The sequence below is a fragment of the Onychostruthus taczanowskii genome, unplaced genomic scaffold (assembly GCF_017590055.1).
Source record: "Onychostruthus taczanowskii isolate IOZ18803 unplaced genomic scaffold, ASM1759005v1 scaffold21, whole genome shotgun sequence".
NCBI classification, from domain to species: domain Eukaryota; kingdom Metazoa; phylum Chordata; class Aves; order Passeriformes; family Passeridae; genus Onychostruthus; species Onychostruthus taczanowskii.
This window is the reverse complement of record NW_024499351.1, coordinates 7,460,041-7,473,118: the sequence shown is the minus strand read 5'-3', so window position 1 is coordinate 7,473,118 and position 13,078 is coordinate 7,460,041. Positions and strand designations below refer to the sequence as shown.

General features: G+C 37.5%; 1 protein-coding gene across 3 annotated transcripts in view; it reads left to right on the top strand.

The window, feature by feature from the left end:
• The window catches only part of CRIM1 (cysteine rich transmembrane BMP regulator 1), a 175,866-nt gene that overhangs the window by 21,940 nt on the left and 140,848 nt on the right, over positions 1–13,078 (top strand). Inside the window, exon 1 of one of the 3 annotated variants that reach the window (XM_041404142.1) lies at positions 11,455–11,870. The exons of the other annotated variants lie outside the window; for them this stretch is intronic. The gene's annotated coding sequence lies outside the window, so the exon portion shown is untranslated. Of the gene's footprint in view, positions 1–11,454; positions 11,871–13,078 lie in introns of those variants that run through there. 3 annotated transcript variants of the gene reach the window in all.

The window sequence follows — 13,078 nt, the reverse complement described above, 5'->3', positions numbered from 1 at the left end:
AATGAGAAACAGTTTATGGTAAAATCAACCTTTTTTTTTTTTTTTTTTTTTTTTGCTGTTGGATCACCTCCAGTAACTTCACAGTTTTCTCTTTAAATGAATGATATGCCAATATTTTGTGATTCTGAACAGTTGTATAGTATGGGACAAACTGTTTTAGCACTTTGTCTCCAAGTTTAGGCCTTGAAGTTTTTGTGGTGTTGTTTTCTAAATGAAACAAACACTATGTCACTTCCACATCATCAAACTGATTTTTCTTTGTAATAGAATGAAGCATTACCAGCAAAGTGTTTGTGTCAAAGATGTATGTATGGAGACTTGAATCAAAGCAACATCCTTTGAACCAGTTGTCTTTTAGAGAAACTTTGGTTTTAAATGTGAAGCCTGACCTTGAGATTGTTTGGGTTATCTTTTGAGAAAGCTATTAAAAGACTTTCTTAGCCTTAATGATGATAAAAAAGAGCTTTACCCATTCCTGAATTCCTGCATATGTTTTCTTCCCTGTTGTCTTAGATTCCCTCGAGTGTTCTATGTTCAAAGTATTTTTTAAATTAGAGCTGTTCAAGTTCATGAAAACTTCCTTCATTCAACAAGTAACTTACATATTTTGTCTAGAATCAGATGTTATGGAAGTCCTGCCTTTCTGTCCAGAAGAGGTAAAGCTTTCAATAACTCTTGGCTTCAGTAAGGAACAGAAAAAAAGGTACTTTTATATGTTTTAGACATGTAAAAATTGTTGTCATAGTGACAACCCAATCTACATAATTTAAGGTGCTAGAATTTAAATTACTTGTTAAATATATATGCCAAAATTGCAGCTTCTATAAATGACTGCACTAATAATGTTAAATGTTGAACATTTTTGGCACTAGTCTATAACTTTAGAAGGACAAAGAAAACACTCCTTTGATTTAAAATTAATATAAAAAGACCCCCAAGCCCCAAACTGAAAACTCAAATCTGCTTTTGACCCCTGGTTAGGAGGTGCAGTCGTACACAGCAGTAGAGGAAATGCTTGACATTCTCATCATGTGAGCTGGGGCTTCCAGTCCTTTTGGCACACTTATATGAGTTTGTCTGAGGTCTTTCTTTGCAGTTGTCATGTCGGGCTTCTTCTAGACATAAATAGGGAACAGAGTAATGCCAAAAGCAACATGTTTCATCTTTCTGCTTTGGATCTTTCTGTAATTTGTATTTATTGCTTTATGAGAGTTTTGAACACAAGTTCCTAAACTCTTGTTCACATTTAGAAGTCAGGATAGAATACTAGTATCAAGGTTTTACAACTGGAGTAAAAATATATATTTTTAAAAAGCTAATCTAGATGCTTCTGAAGAAAACCACTTCAAACATCCAAAATGGTTTAATAAACTTGTGACTGATATGCCATGCTACAATGCTGGATAGAGAACAAGATGTAAAGTCTGTTAAACAAAATGTTCTAATTACTGTGCTGCTCTAGTTTGTGGGCAGTATGGGTATTCTTTACCTGGGTAGATGCCATGTGACAGAAAACTGAAATAGCAATCTTGATGCTGTTGCTTTTCAGTGGTCTTGCACTTCATACTGCCATGTCAATTGAAGAGTTAAGGCTTCACTTCAGTCTGTGACATCATGCTGAGTGTCTGGTCCTTACCATAGTGCATGCCACTGCTCTTAGCTGCCAGCTTGCAATAACTGGATATCTTCTGCTGGGGCTTTGCATGTCCTGCAATGTAGGCATACCAGGTAGAAAAACAAACACCTTGAGCCTGGAACTCGTCTACTAGAGCTGAAGAGCTGCTGGGAGTTAAATGCTGTCAGTCCCCTTGAACTGGATTTCTCCCTGAACAAGATGCTGACAGCTGCCAAGTCATGAGTAAGAAGAACAGAGTAAGGCAGGACTCCTCATCCCAGCTTTACTAGAAACTGGAAACTCCAAGTGAGCCAAGCAAGACCAAAGTGCAGTGTGTGTGTTTGGAGGTGGGGAGGAGGGGAAAATGAAAAGAGAAAGAAATACCCATCTTTTTTTCCCTGACGTCTCCTCCTAGTGTCGGAGAATTAAAATGCTTAATGGATCAGCATGCTAATTCTGTTTGTTGTGTGACCTTAGGTGTGTTAAGCAAGAAACTGAGTATTCCAGGACAGTGGATATTTGGGAGAGCATACAGGTAACTGAGTGTGGATGGGACTCAGATCCTCGCTCAGGGGCTTGCCTGGATAGCAGGGCCCTTACACAGAAACATGTGATCTGACTGCTTCACTGATAGGTCTGAATCTCTTACAAAATATGATATACATAAGACCTACTGAATGAGTCTGAGGCATAGTAGAAAATGAGGAGAAAAGGAAAAGGTTGCTATTTTCAACATGTAATGTCTGCTGTTTTAGAACTTTTCATTACTGCATAAAGTTATTCTAACTTTAGCAAGATTTTTGTTTTCTAGGTGTGTGTTTGCCTAGTCTTTTTCAAAACTCTGTGAGGTGTTACTGAGATTCCTAAACCAAGTCTGTAGGAGCTAGTATCATATAAAGGGATGGTATGCATTGGTATTGCCTAAAAATGGTTTGTTCTCTCCTTTGCCATTGTCTGAGCAGGACAATGCTGAGACATTTATGCTCAGACATGCTTCATTCTATTACAAAGACTCTGGCTAACCTAGTTAACAAACCCTTATGTGGATTGTCCTGTATAGGGAACTGTGCTTTACTACTGTGTTCTGCAGGTTCCTTACTCTGCTGAGGAGTTTCAATGGATCTATTCAGTATTAATGTGAAGTGAGATTAAGTGAAACTTGCAAACTGACATAAAGCTGTAACTTCACAATAACACATCCTTAACTTCTTTTGAATGACACTCTAACATTCCAATAATGTGAGTACCTGTCCTACATGCAGACCAGAGAATGAGTAGTCATTGTAAGAAAGTCCCACACTTTCTGTAATCCACAACTAGTTTGGTTCAGGAGGCTGTAGACAGAAGTGTTTGTGTCTGACATTGAGTTTACTGAGTCCTGCCTGCATTTGTGAAGCATTGATTGCCAGTGCACACATTCCAATAATCTTTCTTCTCAATCCTGGGGGCTGTTGCTGTAAAAACTACTAGCTCATTGAGAAGGGAAAGAGTGCTTTCCTTTCTAGCAGAAATCTAGTCTATCTTTACAACTGCAGTTCACAAAACTCATCACTGTGTGATCAAACATGGTTTCACATCAAGTCACTCGTGCACCTCTTTCCATCACTGCGGTAGTTCTTACTTGTGTGATAGTTTACATAACTGAAATTCAAATATGCAGAATATGGAGCAAGAAATAAATCTTACTGATTATCTTATTTTCTCATAAAAGCCCAGTGGAAATCTGTGAATCATTGCTAGGTCTTCAGGATTAGCTCACCTGTGAACCCCTTGTGGAAGATCTTCCCTTTTTTTGGTTTTTTTTTTTTTTTTTTTTTCTTTTCCTCCTCCCTCTTCTTCTTTCCCACCTCATAAGGGCAAAATTTTCATAGGCTGCATACAGTTAAGGGACTTAACTGGGGAGTGCAAGGATTGCTATGGAGTTGGAGGAAAAACTTGAAGGCAAAAGGAAACTTGTCAAAAGGTTAAGACAACTGTATCATGTTTGTGATTTTGCTTATGTTTTAGGTTTAGGGGTTTTTTGTCCTTTTTGTTTTGTAGCATGGTGGCTTGTTTTCTTTTGCTTAGTGAGGGTTTTTGTTGTTCTTTGGGGTTTGTTTGCTTGTTTTTCTGGACTGAATCTAAAATACCTCAATCTATCTGTTATTTACTATGGTATGTGTTATGGATACCAGAAGACCTCATGGTGTTCCAGAGTTACAAAAGTCGGCAAATGGGAGCTGAAACCTTAAGTAACTGTAAGGTATGGCCTAAGAAGAATATGACATCACTTTAAATTTCTTTGTCAGTTTTCCCATGGAAGAATCATAACTGTCTTAAATTAAAATAATTGTTTGTTACCTGGCTACATCTGTGTGAAGTTTGTTCTCTGAATGTGCCTTTGATAAGGTTTCTTTTCTTAAAAATAAATAAAAAAATGGCAGGCTACTCTGTGCCTTGTAGTCCAGTGGTTTTGACCCATCCTGACCAAGTAGAATGGATTGATACTTCCTTTCTCATTCCTGTTTTGTGTAAACAAAGACTGACCTAGTTTAGGCATTAAAATGCTTCTGGCTTTGAATCCCAAGTGGAAAAGGGGGCTTTTGAGTTTATGGCCTGATGAAAAGGGGGATTTCTGCTGCCTCTTGCCTTAAGGAGTTGATGTCTCATGCTCCTTTGTGTCCCTTCTCCCTGTTGCCTTGACATGGCATGCTGTGACCTGGGGAGGGGAATCCCTTAAGCTACTGGGGCCAACAAACATTCTTTATTGACAAATTGTGATTCAGATGGTTGTGATTCATGGATTCATGAAGAAATGAAGCTTTTATCATTCTACTGCTTTTGTCTCTCAGTCTCTGCTTTTCCCTGGTTCCTGCTCATGATTATTTTTGAGATTTATTAGATTTGAACAATTTCAATGAATGGGTAAGGACTTCAAAATATTACTATTCTGCAAGTACTGAGTATGGGCAGGTGACTATGAGACTATACAACAGGAAATCCACTTCTGTATGAGGCAGCAGAGAATCTGTGGCAGCTGGAGGACTGATGAAGAGAAGTATACCATTACTATTTGAACAGCTAGAAAAGCTTCAATTGAAACTCTCATCATCTTGCGTGCTACAGAATGCAGTTCTGAAACGAAGCCGCAGGGATCCAGGCCTAGTAATTTCAGTGCTAGTGAAGCTGTGTGCTCTCTATTATGTTCTCTGCTATCAAATGCTTCCAGTAAAAGAAAAAAAAAAAAGTAATAATAATATGGTAGATACAGTAATTTGAGGCTCTAGATGCCACTAGGTGGCAGAACCCCTGCATCTGTTATGTGGATTTCTTTCTGTGCCTTGATTCTTCATCTGAGTATATTGAAAATGCTTTTCAGCTATCGTGTAATGAGAATAGACATCAGTAGGGATGTGTACATGCTGTCCTAACTGGGCTTATATTGGCTGCTGTTGTGGGAACATGGAGGGCTTGCAACACACTCTTATCCTTACTTCTTTAGACTGCCTACCCCTTCTGAAAAGCCTGCTACACAAAAGGCAGTTGCATTTAGTTGCACTTAGATGTCAACACAACTCTTTCCCTTTTTCTTGATTTTGTTGTTAATAGATGACATATGAGCAGATGACAGTGACATTTAAGAGGAATGCTTTGTAAAGAATACAGTGGCAGGAACATGGAGATGGTGAATGGCTTAACCTGTGGTAGAAGGTGTAATTTTTGAGTGTTGGAAGCTCAGTGTTTTGGAGTGATTAATTTCTGTTGGTGAGACTCTTGTAGCTGAGTAGTTATCAGTTGGGAAACAAATGTATATTGAAGAATAGCTGTTAGTGATTCTTTTCAAATAGGTTCCTCTTCTCTTAGTGCTAGTCTTTGATTGCAATGTACTTGTCATCCATTCATTGTGGGAGATAATTTTAGCTTTGTTTTATTGCTGTTTTGACTTATAGAGCAGCTGAGATTGTGGCTGAAAACAGTCCAAGAATAGGGCCATTGCCTGCCTCTATTTACTAGTAGAGGCTATGTAGTTGTGGGTGTTGGGGACAGAATAAAGTCTGCAATTATGTCTGTTTCCATGTTGTATTTCCTGGGATGCAGCCCTCATCTTGCATTAGGGGATACAGTGCTACTAAGGCAGGAGACATCCATGTCCTCATGACCTACTCATAAGTAAGCCATCTCTTTTAATGAAGGTAGCTATGACTTCATGCTTAGTAATGAATCTGATAAACACTGATTGACAAATCTAAAAGCAGTATGGGTCTGTTTCTTTTGGTGCTGGATTTTAGGAACATCATGTAGATATTTCAGGTTGGAGTATTAAAACTGAAGTGTCAGATTTCAAAGCAACTTGATTAGGGGATTAGGGTTTTCAAAAAGCATTAGAATCTACCTTTAATCTCTAATCAATCTGTTAATTAAAATTAACACAGTGTGATATCTGCTCGGCATTTTGTATACAGTTGATCCTGTTCTATATGAGGGAAGTTTTATTCAGATGATTCTGACAACCCATAAAGAAATATGAAGGGATAACAGCTTCCTGCATTTGTTGGGTAAATATTGGCTACTTTATAACTATTTTGCTCTTCTGGAATAATCACATGAATTAGAATCACCTTTTGAATGTAGTGTCTTGGAGGAATTGTGCACAAGTCTCTTATTTCTCAGTGAGTTCAGATAGAAGTTTGCATACAAATGGCTTTTTCCCCACCTCAGTTTTCTTTCAGTGCTCCAGTCAGCTGTGCAAAGTCTTCTTCACCTTTTTAATACATCCTACTTCTAACTATCTCTTCTCCAGCTACACTGCATCAAATCATTCCTTGCTTCTGGTGATCTTGCTGTGCATGCCCACACCTCATGAATACGTCATTCCTTCCTGCATTCTCTGTGGATCTGGTCTGAAGAGCTGAGTAAGAAATGCCGGTGCTGTTGCAGCCACTGTCCAGCTCTAAGTACCACTTTGGGAATGTGATAGGGATGTTTGTGAACTTGTGCTCTTGGTGGTAGCTTAGATGTAACTCTTGTTCTAATCTGGACAGGGTGGGTTTGGGTGGGGTTTTTCGGTTTTTTTAAGGAGGAGATTTTGAGCTGTCAGATGCAGTGCAGGTGGCATGGCCTTTTGTGAAAAGCTCTTTATTGGCACACATTTCTGAAGCTCATTTGCCTTTACAGTTCCTTTTTAAATTACTAGTGTTTGTTTATTTGTGAAATGTGTGTGGAAGTGTTGAAGGATGTACTGTGAGGGGTGGAAATTCAGCCAAAAAAAAAGAGAAGTTTTCAGGAAGGTGTTACTTTGGCTCTTAGTCTCTTTATCATAGAAAGGCAAATTGAAAGAACAACCCCAAATACCAAAAAGTCATCTGGTTTTAATTTAAATATATTTTTAAAAATTCACTATGCTGACAGAAATGCCTGAAGCATCTTGGTGTACAGAATTGCATGCAGTTTCTCTTTTGTATCCTGTTCATGTCATCAGCTCTGTATAATTTCTACCTACAAACCAATACTGTGGAAATCATTCAACAGGCTTTATTTGTGGTGTAACAGCCAGGGGTATTTATGCATAATTTGTTTTCAGTTCCAAGCTGTGCTCAAGTTATTGTTTTCCTACATCATACAGTAGAAAAGATGGTATTTCTTCAAAATTTGAGGTTGGTTGTTATAAATTACATTTTGTTTTTCCTGCTTTTAAGAAGAACTTTAAACTTGTCTATAGTAAGCAATCTTCCTTTCAGAAAGGAAATGTGTTGATTCTGTGTATTCCTATGATTTGTTGAAAATGGCTGATCATTGCAGCTCAAGAGCTCCAACACAAGATCCATGTAATGCCTGGTGGATCTTGCTGCTGTCATTTGAGACAGTGTAAACGTAGCATACTAAACTGATTAAAGCAAGTCTGTACTGAGCAGATGAGCAGTGGTGTCTGGGTGTAACATCCCAATTTTGCTGACTGTTTGGAAGTGGTGGTGATTCCTGATCAAGCTATTGCAGTGAGGTAGAGAGAAAATAAACTCCTTAAGCAGCTTTGCCAGACCTGAGCTGCTGAAGAGTTCAGTGATGGTGAAGGGGGTTACTGAAAGGAAATGTAGCAGGCGTGTGGGGACAATACTACAATTCCAGATAGCTGTGGAGTATGCATTAGAGATAATGGTGTATATCTGTCCTGTTGGTGAGACAATGACTGATACTGAAGAGATGTTTCCCTTTGTGGTAGAGGTCTTGCATGGAGTCTTGATGGGATTTTGTTTAGAGAAAGAAGAACTGGAAATACTCTGAGGGAAAATACCTTGTGTAACTCATCAGCCTTGGGTTATGTTAGGCCTTGTTTTAAATATGTGAAACACTGTGTGATATCTGCCTGTGAGATTGGGTGACACTCTCGAAAAGAGGCTTGGCTTTATAATACTGTTTTGTCCTCATGTATAGGGTCATACTGAGGCTGTTTGAGTGCAGTGAGCTTTATTTGCAAATTCCTGAAATGATAATGATGATCCTGAAATGATAATGATGATCCTTTTAGTCTTCCTGAAACAAGATGCAGAGAAGACTGACAATGCTTGTTTGAATGTCCAGATTGTGGCTGTGCTTTGAATGAATTTTCTGCTGACTTCTGCATGAAGAAATTTATTTCATCCTTGCAGTTCATTTTTCATTTTATGGTAGATATAATTGCTAGCTGAGATTGCAAATGTTTTAATTCTCCGGTGTAGCTTGGTGTGGGATATTGTTTTTCTGCTGATTTGCGAGAGTGTGTCTGAGGAGTGATGCATTTCTCTGGTGTGTTTTGTGCCCCTTAGGGACCTCAGCAACCTTGGGCTGTTGGTTTCAGAGGGCTTCTGTGACTCTGCCTGGCCAAGAAGCTAGGCAGTGAGGTTCTCTAGAGATGTCACACTGTGTTAAGTGAATTAGATTTGGACTGTGCAGCCAGTGGTTCTTACCAGCTCCAGCATGATCCTTTTTAGCAGGTGGATTAAGTCTATCAGTTCTGCAGTCCCTGGCTTCCATCAGTCTTGAGCCTGTGGATTCATTGGCCCTGGAAAAGGTAAGTCCCTTAAAAGGGAATTTTCTTTGGAATAAACCACCCCATCAAACCCAGCATCACATTCAGGTAGTTTTTGAAGAGGCAATTGTAAGAGTTAGTGCTGTGTATTTAGTCCTTTATTACTAAAGCTGCACATGCCAAATTACCATAACTTGGAGCATAGGTCTCGTGTTTCTCAATGTAACTTTTTGAGACTGACAAAGTTCTGCTGGATCCAAGGGGATCACAGACTGCTCAAGAGCAGTTCTGTGGCTCCTCCTTGTGTGGTCCTGTTTGGACAGGTTGGGAGACAAATTACATACTGCAGTTGCTGGCGCCGAGCATCTGCAGAAGCTACTGAAGGTCTCCTCTCACTCTGCAGTAGTGGAGCTGCAGCTGGTACAAGCAACTGTGCAAGAACAAATGAGCTGAGCAGCAGCCATGCTTTCCAAATATTTTGAGGCACTCTTCTTGTGTGTGGGAAGGTGCTGACCTCTTTTCCAGAAGATTATGGTGGAATTACCTTCTTTCAAGTGTATTAAGTGGCTATTGCCTTCACTGCCCTGTTAAGACTTAGCAAAAGGAATGTTAACATACAGACGTTTGATATGTGGAAAGCATTAAGTATCTCTCAGGTATAGTCAGGTCATACAGCTTTCTCTCTCTCGTTTAGAAGTTCATCAATGGATTGTGGTTTTTAATGTTCAGAAATAATGGCATGATTGACACTTCCGCTGTCTGTGGTGTAAGGATATCTAGATATTTACAATTCTTACTGTCCCACAGTGAATGTTGTTCAGCAGTGGAAGGAGCAATGACCATTGTCTGAGTCAACTCACCTGCCCCCACTACGTATCTTGACCACACAGGAATTTAAATGCATTTCAGTTTTTGATTCTTAATCTATAGAACATGAAATAGCAATTAAACAGAGGGAAGAGCATTAAGAAAATAGACATGGAACAAGAATTTAAAAACTGGGGAAGTGTGATAAATGTTAAAAAATTTTCCTGACTCACTTTCTAGACAATAATGTGAGATTTTTGGTTTCTGATCCATTTGAAGCATCTCTGCTGAGGATACTGAATTTGTCTTGCCATATTTCCATCCTTTTTGCTTGGAAAGCAGGTGCTGAATCATAAGCGAACATTCATTGAAATTATAGTACAGGTGCACTGTAGTTTTCACTACTGAAACTTCTGATGTAGCAAATATGAGTTGTTGTAGTCCATGTTACATTGTAGGTAGCTTGACCTGGAAACTTCCTCTTGTGAAATAAACAAACATGGTGGTAACTGACTCCTACTTTTCTGGCTCATTTTGCTCTTACAGTTTTCTAACTGTAGTCACTTTCCTTTTTATGAGCTAACATTAATGTTGACTTTTTCTCAGCTAGTTGAGGGAGCTTTATGTTACTGCATTTCACTTAATTTACCTCTAGGATTAATATTTTAGGGAGTTCAGTGTTCCTGATGATAAAATCCTTTCTCTTCTGTCAAGACATCTGCTTTGTTCTGTGCTGTATTCCCCAGAAACTATGAAATGTTCCCATTTCAATATTATGCTAAATTTGCTCCTTGCTAATTGCATGTGGAAGTACAGGATAAGTTTTTATCACTGTTTATAATACTTTCATTTCTATACTTTCATGGTCAAGGGAAAAAATCTAAAGTCTGTTTTTAGATGTTAGTAATGAAAATTTTTGAAATTGTATGTAACTAAAAAAAAAAAAACAAAAAAAAAAAAAAAAAAAAAAACCAACAAAAAAAAAAAAAAAAAAAAAAAACAAAAAACCAACCAACCAAAAAAAAAAAAAAAAAAAAAAACCAACAAAACAAAAAAAAAAAAAAACCCCCAAAAACAAAAACCCACCAAACCCCAAAACAATAAAAAAATCCCAAAACATCCCAAAATGAAAATAGCCCAATATTTGGACAAGGTAGGAGAAGTGACAACCACTGTCTTTTTCTTTCAATGCCTTCCGTATAAAGAAGAGATAGAATCTAAACTGCCTTAATTTTCAGTATTTTGCTCTTGCATAGTCATGTTTAGATTCTCTAGTATTATGCAGCCTGCCTGTGTGCCAGTTGGACTTGGAAAAAAAAAAAAAGTCAACTTCTTTATTTTCCCAAAATTCAACTTCTTTATTTTCCCAAAATTCTAGGTTATATAAGAAGCAGGTTACTTTTCCTAGGTCAGCAGACATTATAACAAATACCATGAAAGCCAAGTGCTTGGAGAGCTTCCTAACATGTAAGTGTGGTGGAAATTTCCTTAGTTGCAGTCTTTAGCTCAGACAAAAACCTGTGAAAGCATTCTCATGCTTGCACAGTCTGCTTCTCCTTTTAGCATGAAGATGAGTAACATAAATGGCAGTACTCAATATTGACCCCTTACTAGTTCTTTTTAATTCTTCTGTGAAGCATTTCTTCCATAAAATTTATTTTTTGATGTTGGAAATAACTTTATTTGTAATTGTGACAGTCTGCAGAGTCCTTTAGCTTTTCTAGTCACTTTTGGAATATTAAATATTTGATGTGAATGTTAAATAAATCCCAATTTTTTCTCTTTTGGTAGGTCCACTCTTCCTTTCTTCCCCACTTTGTGAACAAACCTTTACCACTTGTAGTCTTCATCTCCAGTATTTCTACCACTGTTGGAATTCTTTTTCCTCTGATACATTTATACAGATGTAATTATTTTATGTAATTCCATATTCATAACATTCCTATTACAATGTGCTCCCATTAGCTCTTAGTTCCCACTATTGATGCTGTTGTATTTAATATTGGGAGTTTTCTAATTGTTTTCTGTTATAACACACCAATGATTTTATTCACTGAAAAGAATTCTGTTTGCTTTATGTATTTGTGTATATAATGTATATGATTTCAGATTACCTGTTCTTATGTTCTTGTCAACTGATATATTGCTGACTGAATTCTCAAATGCTCATTTTAAGAAGTATCTTTTAAATAGTATCTGAAGTCTCACTTATAAAAAATAAAAGGACTGTCTGTCCCTGTGAGGTTTGAAAAGCAGCACCAAAATATTTTCAGAGTAATATACTATTGTACTCAGCCTCATTCCTGTCTCTGCATTGCCTGCCTGTTGCCTTTTACTTTCAAAGCTGGTGGTATAGGTAAACACTTCAAAGATTGAGGAAGAGGATGCACTTGAGCTCCCCTCAAAGCACTTTAGAGAGGAAGTACAACTGACTCATCAATGAAATTGTCTATACAGCAAATGCTGGTAAGTGTACTAAATGAGCTACAAAAACATTGTCTATGGTCTTTTAATTTTAGCAGTCCTGTAATAGGATTACTGTTTAGATGAAAATGTATGTTTGCTTTTCAAGTTGAATGATGCTAAGTTAATAATTCTGTCTTTAATACATCTCTCATCTTGGATCTAGAGGTGTCCATTTGTTTCAGACAATACAAGTTACTTTCCCTAGCCTGCTACCTGTCTTGACTGGCTTTCTTCCTTAGGCTATATTCTCCTGTTCCTTTCACAGGAAGATTATCCATGGAATGATAATGTGTGAAAATGCCTCAGATCTGCACTTAAGTCTTGCTGGCTATTTGCTAACTATGTTAAGTTTGTTACACTCAAACCGTTTTGAATCCTTCTGTAATCAGATTTACTTTGTCTCTTAAGATGTGGGAACACATGATCTGATAATAGCTAGGTGAATGTCATCGGATTAAATTCTAACTGCTCTTGTCCACATGCTTTGCTTACTGCAAATGCAAAATAAACTCAAATATATAGACTTAGTTGGAATTTGCAGTTGGGATAGAGTGAGCACCCTGTAATTTCTTGTAACCAATTAGCTAATAAGTGCTATCGTTGTAAGATAAGGTAATATTAACATGGTTTATATAGCATAATTTGTGTTCTTGATATCACTGGAAATGGAAATTTAAAATTTGACCATTATTATCTATCCTTAATTTCTATACTCGTTGTGTTTGCTTTATGCACTACTGCTGCTCTACATTAAATTTTTGTTTTGTAAGTCCAAAAGAGCCCTTCAGTAAAAAAAAAAAAAAAAAAAAAAAAAAAAAATTGATTTTTGTAACTTATTTTAGAGAAACTTTCATTGTAGTAATTTTCTGGAAAAATTTACACAGGCATTTTCAGATGCTTTGGGTTTTGTTTGCTCTGAATTGATCCTCCTTACTCCTACCCTGCCAAAGTTCAAAATACACTTTTTAATTAGTTTTGTCAACTCCAGACACCTTCAGATGCATAGTTCGGAATAGCTTCAGGTGTTAGATGCTTATGTCACTGAAAAATTTTGTGTAAGTTATGTTTAGACCACTATTGATTTTATCCCAGTGAGACCTAGAACTTTTGTGCGCTTTTATTTTTTTCTTTCCTTTTTTTGGGGGGAGATGCATGTAGCAGGCTTTCCATCAGTATAGGCTGGAATCCTTGTTTCCCTTCATTGTTTT